The sequence below is a fragment of the Manis pentadactyla genome, chromosome 1, assembly GCF_030020395.1.
Source record: "Manis pentadactyla isolate mManPen7 chromosome 1, mManPen7.hap1, whole genome shotgun sequence".
Lineage (NCBI taxonomy): Eukaryota > Metazoa > Chordata > Mammalia > Pholidota > Manidae > Manis > Manis pentadactyla.
In genome coordinates this window covers 118,563,980-118,579,260 of record NC_080019.1, presented here as the reverse complement: position 1 = coordinate 118,579,260, position 15,281 = coordinate 118,563,980, and positions in this window count along the sequence as shown.

Sequence of the window (15,281 nt, the reverse complement as noted above, 5' to 3'; positions counted from 1 at the left end):
AATCCTGATCTTATGATCTTACTATTTAGAACATTTTTGAGACTTATAGTCCTTTTCCCCTAATGATGAATAGAAATTACACAACTCATTTGCCCATGCATATAAAATGGAAAATTGACCCTGGACATAGATGAATCTACTGTAAGTCTTGCCATAGAATGCTGTGCAGTTGGTAATTAGATTATATTAATGCTGAAAATAAAATTGTATTTATTTGAGAAATCCTTTAGTGCTCTTAGAACTGAAATAAGCTTGACATACAGGATGTTTATCTTTAGTATAGTGCTTTAAAAAATATATATGAGTGTTGATTAAAAATAGACCTTAGCCAATGAAGGACAGAGTTAAATAAACTCTCTAAAGATATGCTTCTGCTTATGCTAGATAAATTAGATCTTCCAGTGTAGCAGTTTTATTTGGTCATTCTCCAGAAATATTAATGAACACACTAATCACCAAAAAGAGTTCATTTTCTTCACCCAGGATGGGTATTACACTTTCAAAGAGCAAATCACACTTTGGGATAAACATAACTCTATGGCCATTTAATGGTATACAGTTATTATAGGTTTACATGAATTAATGCTAATGCCATGTTCTGATCATATCAGGCCCCTTCTCAAAGACATCCAGTGGCTGTCCACTTTCTATAGAGGTCCAAAGATTCTGTCATTCCAGTTTCTTCCCAAGAAGACCACCAACCAACTAACCTTTCTAAATGTTTTCTCCACTCCATGCATCCTAGAACATGACTCTTTTCTACATGCAGTAGTTCCTTCCTGCCTTTGTTAGTGCCATTTTTAACCTAGGCATCCTCTCCCTAATTTTTACCATCCTTACATATGAAAAAATGCACCTGTCTTCCAAGGCTCAGATCAAATTCCTTCTTTTTCATGGGGTTCTACCTAATCTCTACAGCTTTGAAGCCCCTGTGACACTTGACTAATCTCTTTCTTATAGCACAGGTCACAGGCCACCTTGTATTTATTAATTTATGTCCATGTCTCCTCTCTCTCTTCACTGTTAACTCTGAGGGAGTAGACTTACTGTAGACATCCAGACTCACTTATTTATCAAACATTTCTTGGGTATCTGCCTTGTACCTACTATTTATAGGAGACATTGATACCAGTAAAACATTGATATTGGATCATTAGATAGAAAAATAAGACATGAAAAGATTAATTTTTTTGTGTAAATCCCTGCTACCAGGGATAGCTCAAATGCAGTAGATGGCACTCATCATTCCTAGGCCTCATTATTTCAAGAAAGTCAGCTTTGTTCTTGGGTAATGAAAGTCACTTTTTAAAATGACATCCTTGTGGAAACTTCTGGCTCCAGTCAGTAGCCATCCTTGGATTACAACCCAACTACTAGTTTTAAAGGGTGATTCAACCACTAGCCCCAAGCAGAGATGCCAATGTCACTGTGCCCTTCTCCAATTCAAAAGAGTGGGTGTCACAGAATTCCTGTACCATTCCAGCACTGAAACTGAGGTGGTAAATGGCACGATCTCAATATACACAAGCTAGTCCCTGGAGTCAGTTGTCGCCCAAAAAAATTTCAACAGGCAGAGCAGAGGATTGACTTTGGTGATGGTTTGCTTCTTAGTAAATCAACAAATTGTTCTTTCATCTGGGATGAAAATATGAAAAATGAAGAGAACACTTAATGTCACAGAAGGTCAACTCCTGTAAAGGGCCTGTGTGATATGTTGTCCGACCTTGTCATTTGGTCAGATGGAAAAACTGAGGCTGAGAAAGAAATTGTATAGACCAGGTCACAAAAAAAGTTAGTGGAAGTGTTGGGAACCTCTCCACAATCTGACACCCTTAATTTCCAGTCCTAGGGTCTTTAAAATATCCCTTTTGTGTCCCTTTTAATCTGTACCCTGTCCATATTTTTCCCTTAAGAAAAGAGTCTTATATCCATAAAAACTCAGACATCTTAGGCTCTATATTCAAGCCAGTATTTTGTCACCAGATTTACCTATTCTTGTGTTTGGATTTAGCCTCTATATATCCCTTCCTGTGTTTTCTGAGCATGACCTACTAATTGTGACTCTAGAGGCCAGAAGGAAGTAGAAAGGCCTTATAGTTAGTAAGAGCCTCAGTATTCCCCTTTGGTTTATAAAATATTTGGAGAATAACCAATGGATAAACAGTATAGTCAGTGTCATCAGCCACGAGTTGTGATGGGAACCAGGCCTACTCCATTACGGTTCAGCTCTACCCTTTAGGTAGGTCTGCGGGCTGAGTCCAGCGGTCGGAGGCCACACCTACCAATAATCCACCATGCGTCTCATGTAAGTCAGTCTCCGCCTTTCTGGACATCACTTTCCTTCTCTGTAAAATCAGTCTCCTTCCAGCCTGAGCAGATTATATGCTGTGGTATGATACTTTTACCTAAATTTTATTGTCTGTTTTTCACACACTTTTATTCAAACAAGATTGAGTTCACTTTCACCAGGGATTATCAACCGTGCCCCAAGCAGCTGAGATAAAATACAAAGAAGCAATCAGAAGTTCTAGACATGAGGGCCAACTCCTGATACCTACTAGCCCAGGAATGTACATAGCCTCTCCATGATTCTGTTTGCTCATCTGCCAACAAAAGATAACACCTTCCTCCTTGTTAATCACTCAAAACCCACTTATTGAAAATATACAATACACCAAGGTTGGTGTAAAGTCTTTGAGATGTAATAGCTATCTAAGCAATTTATAAATTATGAAATGCCTTACAGATGAAAATTGTACCAATATTTTTATTCACCTCTGACTTAGAAATTTTTGTGTCTAACAGACTTGGATGATACAAGGGGATAAAACAAATGCTAAGATAGTGGAAAAATAAATGCAACCAAAAGGTAGGGAATCGGCAAATAAATTTACTCCTGGTAGTTCAAAAAATATAGTCAAGTGTCATCTTGGGCAGAAGTTCATCTTCCTTTGACCTCTGATATTTATTTTATGATTTATGATTTTTTCCAATTGCTAAAGGTAAGAGCATTTTAGTTTTTCAATGCTTAGGGCCTCTTAAGGACTCAACCAACCCTGATATTTGGCAGGTAACACAATTCAATTTCACATTTGTTTATGGAGCACCTCACTGGTTCAGAAACTGGCATCTAAGGTTGGTATTAATGACCCAGAAGGATCTCAAGCCTGGGGTAGGGAAAGTTGATTTTTACATCAGAATCCAAATTAATAGACTTCAGATGTATATCTGGTTTTATATGTGACATTCAGCATCCTAAGAAAATAAATAGACCTGCAGCCACAAGGCCCAGACTGCTCAGTGTGTGAATCTGAGGGCTTTGTGCAGGGCAGTTGCAGAATTTACTGGGTTCTTCCCCCATTCAAAAGCCTATCAGAGAGTATATGCCGGTTGTCCAAAAGAATTACACTCTTGTCTGCCACCAGAAGGCCTCATTACTAGGGAATAGGGCAGAAAATGGCCAGTATCTGAGCAAATGACTCAGACTCAGAATGTCAACGTCCGCACCTAAAGGAGGCAGCTGCAGCATGAGCACCTTACTCGCTTACTCGCGCCCCATGTGGGGGTTTGGTTTGCTCCCTAATTACTAACAGTGGTAGATCCCACATATTGGAAGCTACATGACATACATTACTTATTTAATCCTCACAACAGTCCTGTGAAGTAGGTAGTATCACTATTCTCATTTCACAGATAAGGAAACTGAGACAGGGTAAACAATTCGCCCAAATCACACAGCCAGAAAGGGACAGTCAGGATTTGAACCTGAGACTCTTTGACTTCAAAGTTCAAATTCTGAGCCACACTGCTGTATTTTCCCTGCGAGCTGGATAACTTGGGCAACTTTTAGTTCAGCATCTTGGGGCTGTCAGGGAGTTGAGGGATGAAAGGAGCTTGTGAAGTAAGAATACAGCTTGTGAAGTAAGAATACAGCTTGTGAAATGATCCAGTTTTTAGGGGCAGGTGGAGTCCTCCTCAACTCTGCAGGAGTACGAAGAAGGGAGGAGAAGAGGAGAGAAGGTAGGAGAGCAGAGTGCTAGCCTAGAAGAGCTGTGGCTGCTCCGCCCGTCAAGCATTCGCTGATTCTGTTTTCATCCAGCACATCTAGAACTGTGACGTCAGCCAGATAAAGGCCAAAGGGATCCCAGTTCAAGCTGTAGCTGCTCTTAGCCTAGAATTGAGACAAGCCTGGGGAGACCTGGACCTCTAGAGAGGGTGCTCAGGACTCAACAGACCTGAGGAGTCCTCTGTAAAATAAGTCAGACTAAGGAATCGTTGCCAATACGGGATGGAAATGCCTGAGACTGCCTCTAAGCTGGAGAGGAGAAATGATATGGAGGACCACCCAGTGCCTTCCCTTAAACTCATTACCCTGCTCGGTCCCAAGGGCCTTGGGCCCAAATCCTGCAAAAAGAAGATTTGCAAATAAGATATACATGGGGAATTTTACCCATCCTTTCTATAAGGCTTTAGAAGTAAACGGCTGCACCATTGTGGGCCCAGTGTAAGAGACAACGGCACAAAGGTGCGAGAAAGGGATTTCCCCATCTTGCAGACATCAGCAGGGGTAGCGCTAGTACTAGCAGAGGCACCAGCCTTAGCAGGTATGCCCACCAGTGCTCTTGATGGTGGACAGAATGGCACTCTGACTCCATTGGTAGATGCCAAATGGAATCAGCAGGAAGCAAAGCAGTGGCCTGTAGTAGGATTACGAGAGCAAGATAAGACCCTCAAGACAACCCTTGTGTAACTCTCTGGCACTACCTGTGGGGCAGTCCAGCAGCAAGTGCAGTGATGAAACTATCCGAGAAGCAGGCACTTCAGAACCTAGACTGAGAAGGCTTCTATGTGTACCTCTGGGGACGCCTGAAATTGGGGTGATGGGTAGAGAGAGGTAGAGGGCCAATATTTCATTGATTTCTTGAATTTCTAGGGGGATAGAAAAGTCTATTTAATTTTCACTAAAATTAATTCAATATTCATAAAAATGTATGTCATTCATCCTCTACAAGGAGGACATCCTAGAAAAGATAAGATTTATCAGGAATATGAGCTCTCACTTCACGGAGGAAGGTGAGATCCAAGAGTTGTAAACTGGCCCCAAAGTACAGGGGAGGTACTTTCCAATCCTAGCCTCTATCAGGAAGAGTTTACGTGGCTTTCTTGAGGACGGAAGTAATGGATGTCTTAAAGCAAAGGATCCATGGCTTAGTGCCAGCAGATTCTTTAGGCTCACTCATTAGGAAATGGATGTTTGTAGAGATACTTCCATAGCCATCTTGAGTTGGTTAGTCAACTTTCTGGAACCCACTTCTAGCTCTTCTTAAAACTTCTGTGGTTGTTTAAAAATGAAAAAATCTGGAGTGAAAGAGAGGTATCTGAGAATGATCTCTTTTCTAAGGTGCCACCTGAATCAGGACAAACTTCACCTATTTTCCTGGCTTTCCAGAAATGGCAAGAAAACAAGTACACATTGTCTCTTAATAACTTGGTCTTCAAAACTAGAATTCTGGTAAAACTGAAAAGACTTAGTGGCTCCTCCTATGTGATTTCATAGCCATATTCATTTATGAAGTTGCTTCTTTTTCATTGTGTGAAGGGAAAGACCAAAAGAGGTGTTCAAACTTCTGTGGAGCTTCCAAATGTCTGTACTCAGTGATGTCATGACTTACTTGGCTGTCCTTGAAAGCTATATCCTATCACTTTCCCCCTAGGTTAAGAATTGCCCTCATCCTGTGGTAAACTCCACTTTTTAAAATACTCTGCTGAATTCCTCACACTTCTGATGCATTTAACTTACTAGTTTTCATAACAAGGCACTAAAAAGTTGGAAGAGTGTCAAGGACGGGGCAGTATCTGGACCTTGACGATGCCCAAGGACTAAGGTGGGATGGTGCAGTCCTTGCTTGGCTCTTAATGAAGATTCAGCAAGGAATACAAGCCTGCAGACCCAAGGGACCAGCTCTAGCTTCACTGGACTCTGTTTCCTTCTGAATGTTTCCATAGAGCAAAACTGTAATGGATGCTCTGATTACCATTGTATATGTCACCTATAGAATATAGATCCAGGAGAGGAATTTCTGAGTCATGGGATACACGTATACCAATTTCCTAACAGATTGCTCTCCAGAATGTCTCAGCAGTTTACACTCCCACCAGCAATGCATGAGAATTCTCATTTTCCCACATCTGTGCCAAAAATGGTACCATCTGACTTTCTCATTTTTATCAATCTGATGGGTCTAAAAGAGTCTCATTGTGGTTTTAATTTATATCTCTCTGATTATTTGTGATGTTGGGGATCTCTTCATGAACATGTAGGTAATTTGGGTTTCCCCTTCTGTGAATTGCCTATTCATATTCTTTGCCAATTCCTCTTTTTCTTGTTGATTTACAGGAATTGCTTAATTATTCTAGATATTAATCCCTTGTCAGTTTTAAATGTTCTAATTATCCTCTCCCAGTCTGTCTCCCATCTGCTACCTTTATCTACAGTGTCCTTCAATGAACAGAAATTCTTAACTTTTATGTAGTCAGATCCATTTTTCCCATTTAGTTTAGTCTTTGGGGCACTGTTCGAGAAATCATCTTCCACCCGAAAGTCACCAAGGTATTCTCCAACATTTCCTTACTAGCTTATAATTTATCTATACATTTACATGTTTAATGCATTAGAAATTTTATCAATTTCTATTTTCCTCCATTTATTAAGCCACTTCTGACAATGCCATATGCTAAATCTAACTTTCCACCACTGATTTATTTTATTGATCTATTACATGTAAGAACATCATGTAATTTATAATCCAAACAGGGAGGGATTTGAGGGTGAAAGGGGATATTATTTGTAACTTTGATAAGCCAACAGGAATAAAGTTAAAACTTTCCCAGGCAAACTGGAAGAGATAATCACCTTCATCTTACACCATATTTATATGGTCCTATTTATAGCCCTTTAATCTGTTCCATTATTGCATTTGTCTGTTTTCTTTTATGGCTATATAGTAATATAGGATAAAGCAAATATCCCTTTTTCTTTTCCAAAACTGCATTTACTTGCAGATTTTTATTTCTCAAAATACATCTTAATCTAACATTTCAGGTTTCTCTGCAGATTTTATTGAAATTTTTTGCACTGTTTATTCAATTGGGGAAGATTTGGCATCTTTAAAATATTCTATTTTAATCCCATCCATGAACATAGTTTATCTCTACATTTATTCAGATGTTCTTGAATGCCTTTTGATAGAGATGTTAGTTTCTCAAAAATCATTTTGTACACTTTTCATTAGGCAAATGCAATTATATTTTAAAGTTTTTTTGGTATAATGTGAATGACAAACATTTTACTTATTTAATCCTGGTGAGAAGAATACTATTGGTTGTTCTAAGATAATCTTTTATCCAGAATTATGGGTCTATACAGAATAATATAAAGATTAATTTGTTTCCATAAATGGTTATGTCATCTGATATTCTTCTGTCTTACAATATTGATATCTCACCATGTTTCTTGTTTTACTATATTTTTATATTCTCTAGCATTAGGTTAACTATTAGTGGTGACATGAGGCTTCTTTGTCTTATAAGAAATAGGTTTCTTCTTTAAATAAGATGTTTGCTTAAAGTTTTTCATATATAGCCTTTCACTAATTAATGAGGCTCTCTTCTATGCCTAGTTCAGTGAAAAATTGTATTATAAGTACAAATTATATTTTATTAATCAGGTAAACATATTATTTATTACCTTAGTGAATCAATGTGCTATTTTACATTGATAAATTTTCTGATGGTTACTTTGATAAACCATGTAAGATCATGATATCTATTTTTTTAAATAACATTGTGATTTGTGACCTAATGATTACTTTAGGATTTTCATATCTATTTTTATAAATAAAATTGGTCTGTAATTTTCTTCACAGGTAACATTTTTATATAATCAAAAATAAATGTTAAGATAGCATTAGAAAATGATTTAGACACTGGCACTTCTTTTATTCTTTAGTTGTCTATTCTTCCATTATGACAAACTGTATAAGAAGAAGACTGTTACATTTTTTTAGAAATAACAAACCATTTGGGTCTAGAATTAGGTGGAAGTAGGGGTTAGGATGAGGACTTTTCTGATAATCATTTCAGTTTCTGTTATGATTTTTTAATTTTTTATTTCAAATTTTCTATTTCTTCTGATGATTCTGGAATTTTTTTCAAAAACTTATCTATTCCATCTAGGTTTATCAGTTTATAAGTTCTCTAATAGTGTTTGCTGTTTTGTTATCTCCTTTACTTCTATAATTATATTTTATAATTATAATTATACATTATATCTAATTATACATTACACCTAAAATTGTAATAATATATCTGTTCATTACATCCTTAGTAATAGCTGTCTTTTCATTCTGTATTTTGCTAATTTTCATCTTCTTTTTCTATTTTTTCTTGATCAGTATTAGCAGTATAACCAAGTACCTGTACGTCTTACTCAACTTCCTGAAGAATTCAAACTTCTTTGTTAGTTTATACTTGTCTATATGTAGTTATTATTCCTTATTTCATTAATTTTATCTTCTTCTCTTTATTATTTCTTTCTCCCTCATTTGTTTGGGATAATGTTAGGCTGTTGCTATTTTTCTTCTTTAACAAAAACTTCTTTAGTCTTTATTCTTACTAGTATATTTAAAAAGCCACATTTCCTTTTAATGTTGGCAATCACAGTTAAAAGGGAAAAAGCCAATAATGTAAGGATGTGACAAGAAAGACGCTAGAGAAAATGTTCCTCTACTAATCAGTCTTGCATGCCTTGACTTCCAGAGATATCCACATCTATGTAAAATAGGTTAGATATAAATATATAAATACATATAATACCAATCATGTATATATTAGGTATATGTATACTATATATCCTATAAGGTAGATAGGAATTTTCTTGCCCCCTTTTCAACTTTCCAGGTTTTCAGTGTCCCTTTTGCTTTTTCTTATTGGATATTTGCTCTAAAGTGGGCGGCGGGTGCTGGCACTGATGACAGCAGTCCTCTAACGTTGTGGTTAAGGGCACGGACTCTGGAGCCAGAGAGTCTGGGCTCAGCTGTCATTTACTAGCTGTGTTATCTTAAACAAATTGCTTGACACTTCTGTGCCTTAGGTTTTTCATCTGTAAAATGAGATGGTGATGGTAATAGAAGCTAATTCATAGGATTGATGAGTGAATTGAATGAGTTAATAAGCATAAACACTTAAATAGTTTCTGGAAAACAGTAAGCTCTATGTGCACTAGCTATCATTCAAAACAAATGGCATTTGCCAAGCCTTCAATCTAGATTAAATGAATTAATTAAATCTTATCTTTCTTACATTTTGTTGTGAAGTTTGTTGAGCAGGAGCAAAATGAAATCTATCTCATCCTGAGAGAGATGGTCACAGATGGTAATCTGTCATTAAGCCCCTTTATGCTTCTAGGTGAGGTGGTCCACCCTACTTCTTGGATAGAGTAGAATGAGATGGGTAGGGGACTAGGATTGGAATAACATTTGCAGTAACTCTCTTTACTTCTTCCCCTGCAAGGGGATTGCCTGCATTTAACTTTTAGTAAATGTAATGACAATAATGGTTGGAAGAATAGGAAACAGAATGTGGCTTTAACTGAAACCCAGATTATCCAACCCAGATATATTAGGAAAAATAAAAAGGTGATATTTTTACTCATAAATTTAGTGACTATTCACTATAAGGAAGGGGTATGACATTGACACCTCAGCTTTCAGATAAAACACAGGATGCCCATTTAAATTTAACTGGATGTTAGTTTGAATACAAATTTAACTGAATGTTCATTTTGCTTGTTTTGTTTCGCTTTCTTTGGCTTTGTTTCTGCTTTTGTCTTTTGCTAAATCTGACAACCCTACTCAGAAACCCCAATAATCATCTCACCCAATTCCTTCATTTTATAGGAAGGAAGTTGTGAAATACATGATGAAATAAAATCTCCTCTATCTAGAAATTGGGGATCAACAGAGGTGAGGCTTAGAACCTCACCCCCCCTGTTTTGAGAGAAATCTTCTGCATCGGTGGATGTTTTGTTGCCCTTGTCTAGCTTGGATTAATACTTAGTCTATAGGCACACACCTGATCATCTACATTTGTCCTCTTACAGCACTAAATTACGTTTTCTACCTTTATCTTGCATCTACCTACCACTTCAGCATTTTATTAAAAATATAATAATAATAATAAGGGAGAAATGTGGGGTTCACATATAAATCAAGTATAAAAATCAAACGAATAATCATATTTGACCTGATTGTTTATAGTTCATGATGCGTGATCAAAACCGAAAGTTTCTGTGATATGACTGCCCTTGCACTGTTCACCATGTAAGAACTTATTCACTATGTAAGAACTTGTTCACCATGTAAGAACTTGTTTGTTATGCTTTACAGGATTGGAGACTGTTGAGAATTAGGCTTGGGGTTGATTAATGATTGTGCATTGAGTCCCCTATACAGAATTTTATTGTTGTTAATAACCATCTGATCAATAAATATGAGAGATGTCCTCTCAAAAATAAAAAAGTAGGAAAAAAAAAATCTCCTCTATCTAGTGAATGTGCTCCAAGACTCAATTCCAGGTCTTAGGACTTCTTAAGTGAAGCACACAATGTCAAGAGTATTCCAGTAAAAATGCAAGTAAAAAGGGAGGAAATATCTCTGGTTTCTACACCCTGACCCACTTACATAAAAATCTTTCTTTAATTTGTAATCCAGCTTCCAAAACAATTGTGAAGCCCTATACAACATTACCTTTTTGTTGTTGCTCCTAAAACCATTAACCCATTAATTAAGATTGCGTGGGCTTGCTCTGGGAAAGCTTGTTGAATTGCTTTTGTCGGTTCTGCCGTAATGACAGCACAGAGGTAGACTGGCATTAATTACGTTCAATCACTATTCATCTCTCCTGATGTTGGTTTACATGGAACATTTTATGATACCAACATTTGACTGTTCATTCCCTGCTCTTTTTATCAGAAGCAGCAGCAGCATGAAGCATTGCACCTCTAAATGAACTACATTGCCACGTGCCTGTTTTTGGCTGTGGAAGTCACATCTTACACATAAACTGATCCTCTTTTCCTTCCCCTTGGACAAATTTAAATTTCAATAAAAGGTATTATTTTCTCTGGCTCCCTTAGCACAGGATAGTGGACATTGTCATATTAACAATTTCAGGATAGGAAAAAAAAAAGGCTCAATTTTCACTGATTCTCTTCCCAAACTATTCAATTTACCTAAAATAAATTCTCACATCCACTAAATCACTGTTTTTTTCATTGAAAACACTTACTCATTTTCATCATCAATAGGAAATATACTGTGATTACAGCTAGAGAGTTGCGTTAGTCTGCCTTGCTCCTCTATTCCAAGACTCTTGGTGTTTTCCTTAAATATTTATCATAATCTGCTCTGTGGGCAAGTTACTTACACATGTATCTGCCTTGTCTGCTGGAATGGGGGCGGAGGAAGGGGCTATGTTGAATGGTAGCACATATAGTAATATATATTGTATATATAATATACAGTATATGTATATGTATAGAAATTATATAGATATATATATATACACACAGTAATAAATATATTATGATATTTGTTTGGCTCTTCACTGTTTACAGAGACAATGGATCATACTAACTACCATTACTGAGCTGAGCATACATCAGACAGTATGCTCAGCACCTTCCCTCCAGTGTATCACAGCAATACAGAATAGTAAGAAATATTAGCATACCTCATTTACAGGGAAAAACAACAACAAAATCACCTGAGGTTTAAGGAGAGGGATAACTAACAACTAGAAAACACTAGAGCAGGAATTTAAAACCAGTCTCTTGTTTTCTTAGGCATTAGCTATAATGGGTGAAGACCTCAGATGTGACAGCCCATGACCGTGAACCTTCTCCATCCCCCACTTACTATCAAGGAATGCATGCTATCCAAAGGGCTGCAGAAAGTGATGTCATGGCCCTGGAGAAGAGATCATTAAGTGACACCTTCCAAGACTGGGTTACCTGGCCTTTCATTATTTTTCCCACCTTTGTATAATGAGCAATGTGAAGAATGCTTAAAGGCTGACCGTAAGCACCAGTCAGGTAGCTAGTAAGACCCAGCAATGGGGATCAGAGAGCTGGAAACCTAGGCCAGACACTGACTTACTGGAAGTCCTCTACCTGTAAAGTCTTAAGGTTGAACAGTGTAATCAAAGTTTCCTTCTAGGTGTTTCTTTCTATAATCTATTGAAATACAGGTTTTCTGAGAAACCCAGCACCTTGGCACAGAGTAAATTCTCAATAATAAATATGCTGATGAAATAATAAATAAACAAATGAACAATAAAAACATTGCCTTTACCTAAGTTCTCAGGAATCGTAAACATGGTCTCCCTTCACTGCAAGGCCCAAGAGAAGATGCGAACTCACTGCTCACAATGCTAGTGCTTTTAAGCCTTCCAGCACACTTCCATCTGGCCCTGATTTTCCATTTTCCCAATTTGGAACAACTTTTCCCATTCACTGGAATCACTTCCTTATGTTTACAAAACAGATGATTTGGGGATTCTACATAATTCATCCTAAACATAGACTAATTCAAATTGAGCCCAAGTACCATCTACTAGCAACAGGGAAACAGCATTGGGTGTAAAAAACATGAATCTGTATGCCCATGAAAACCTAATGAACTTCAACCTGACAATATTTTTAATCATAGCCTTATTCTGCATGGGGCTTGTCCTGCATGCACCATGTGTGTGTTTATATTCCTATGCACATTTTAGAGTGTTTTGGTTCATTACAGTCGGTTGTTCAAGTAAATGCAGAAAGATGAGATTTTTTTTTGCATAGTTCTAACTTTCTATTTACATACCTTACTTAGTCCAGATGTAAACTTTCAGAACAGCTGCATCCCTTAAATGCAAAGGATTTATTGGTTGCTTATAGGCACTCTGAACCCTGATGGGGTATTTTGGGGGGTTCTTTTTGGCAGGGACTGGGGAGACAGACTGGGGTAGGCTGAGTGGAAACCAAGTTATTTACAAAAGTTGGTCTGAGATGTAAATGGAGTGGAAGCCAGGAGTCATTAGGTTGAAATCTTTAATTTTAAGGTCGGTCAAGGAAGAAAGAAAGTGTATATTTGAGATTTTTGTCTAGTGCCATTGTACCTTCACTATATAAGCAAATAGTTCTGTAGCATTGCATGCCAGCTACTTTTCTAAGCACCTTACATGTACGGACTTATCTAAAATTCATAACACTTTCATCAGCCCTGTATTACTTATAAAGAAACAAAAGCCTGGAGAAGTAAAGTCATTTGCCTAAAGTTATTTAGTTATGTTAAGTGGCATAAGTCAGGTTTGAAACCAGGGAGCCCAGCTCTAGAGACAATGCCCTCAACAGCCACACCATACCAAGTGGTCTCTGGAGGATCCATCCATTATTCCAGTGGCCTCCTAACTGACTCCTTACCTCCCATCTTATAGCCCCAACTACCATCCCATTATCATCAGCATGATCGGCCTAGAGTGAAGCTTTGACCCATTTCATTCCTCAGCTCAAAACTCTTCAGTGCCCTCAGCTGTCCTCCCAAACCAAGTGATACAACCTCACCCAAATGTACTTCCTAAATCTTTCCCTCCACAGATCATTTGTTCCAGCTAAACTTAAACCCTACTTGACATTCCTAAAGCATGGTTGTGATTTTCCTATGTCCATGGTCTTATCCAAAAGGCATGGAAAACCCTCCCTAACACCAAGGTTCAAATAAACCTCACCCGACTTCCCATGTGCAAAGTTCACGTGCTCTCTATTAGGGACAGAATTCTGCACCTTTCCCCCACCCCACAAATTCATACGTTGAAATCCTAACTTTGTCCCACAATGGGACTTTATTCGGAGATAGAGTCTTTAAGGAGGTAAAGGGGTTAAATTTGGTTATGAGGGTGTGTCTTAATCCAGTGTGACTGGAGTCTTTATGAGAAGAGGAGGAGACATCAGGGATGCACACACAGAAGAGAGGTCCCTGTGAAAACCCTGCAAAAAGGCTGCATTTCAGACCAGGAGGAGAGGCCTCCCCAGAAACCAACACTGTTTGTACCTTAATTTTGGACTTCCAGCCTCCAGAACTATAAGAAAATTAATTTCTCTTGTTTAAGAAACCCAGACTGTGGTATTTTGTAATGGCAGCCCAAGCAGACCAGACTAACATAGTCTCCCTTCTTCCCTAGGGATTCTTGAGCTTATGTTCAATGACTATTTTTGAGCCCTTTAAATTTCAGTTATACACAAATGAGGACTAAAAAATGGAGGAAAAGAAAAACACTATTCATGACAACACAACCACTTCTGAGGAAGAACAGTCTTTCAATATTTCAATATCTCTCAGTTATTGCACATTTTCTGGGTCATTATATAGCACTGTGTTATTATTTTTTATTATAGGCATGTTGACTGATCTGATAATTCCTTCTTAAGTATTTGAAAGACAGCATTCTTACATATTTTACAGAACATTCCAGAAAGCAAGCACAGGCTTGATTATGCCATGTCTCTTCCCTCTCACTGTCAGTAAGGTACTCTCTGCTTTTACTCTTATTTCAGGAGAAATGTCAACTATTGGCATGTGTACAATCAGTCACATCACAATCTAGTTTAACTCACTGTCCACATTCTATCAGCACCCTTGAGAAAGTACATCAGCAAACCAGCTGAGAATTACTGCACTTGGACAATGACCATCGGAGAGTCTAGGATAATAGAGTGAAATATTAGGAATAAATATTACATTTGTTTCTGTTGGCAAAATATTTTGTAGTAATAAATGGATAGAAACAAAGGACCAAAAAGTGTTAGTAGTTAGGAGGACTTTAAGTTTAGTTGTTATTTTAATGTTTCTCTACATTTCCAAATTTTCTTAGGTAAATTATTGCTTTTAGAATTGAGGTGGGGTGTGGGGGGAAGAAAGAATTCTCACTGAATAAAATCCCTAGCTTTCAGTCTCCCAGGCCCTCCTTACAAGGTCTCAATAGTCAGCCTTCCCCAGTTAACACCAACTTTGCCCTGCCCCTTGGTTTATCATCCACCCTTGAGTATCATTTACATTCACCAGGCCAATGTCCCTTCCCTCAGGTCAGTCAAATAAATTTACCATATTAAGAAAAGCTAATAAGCTAGTAGGCTTAAGCGTTCTACAACCCTACTGGATATATTTGAATTCTGATCATGCCTT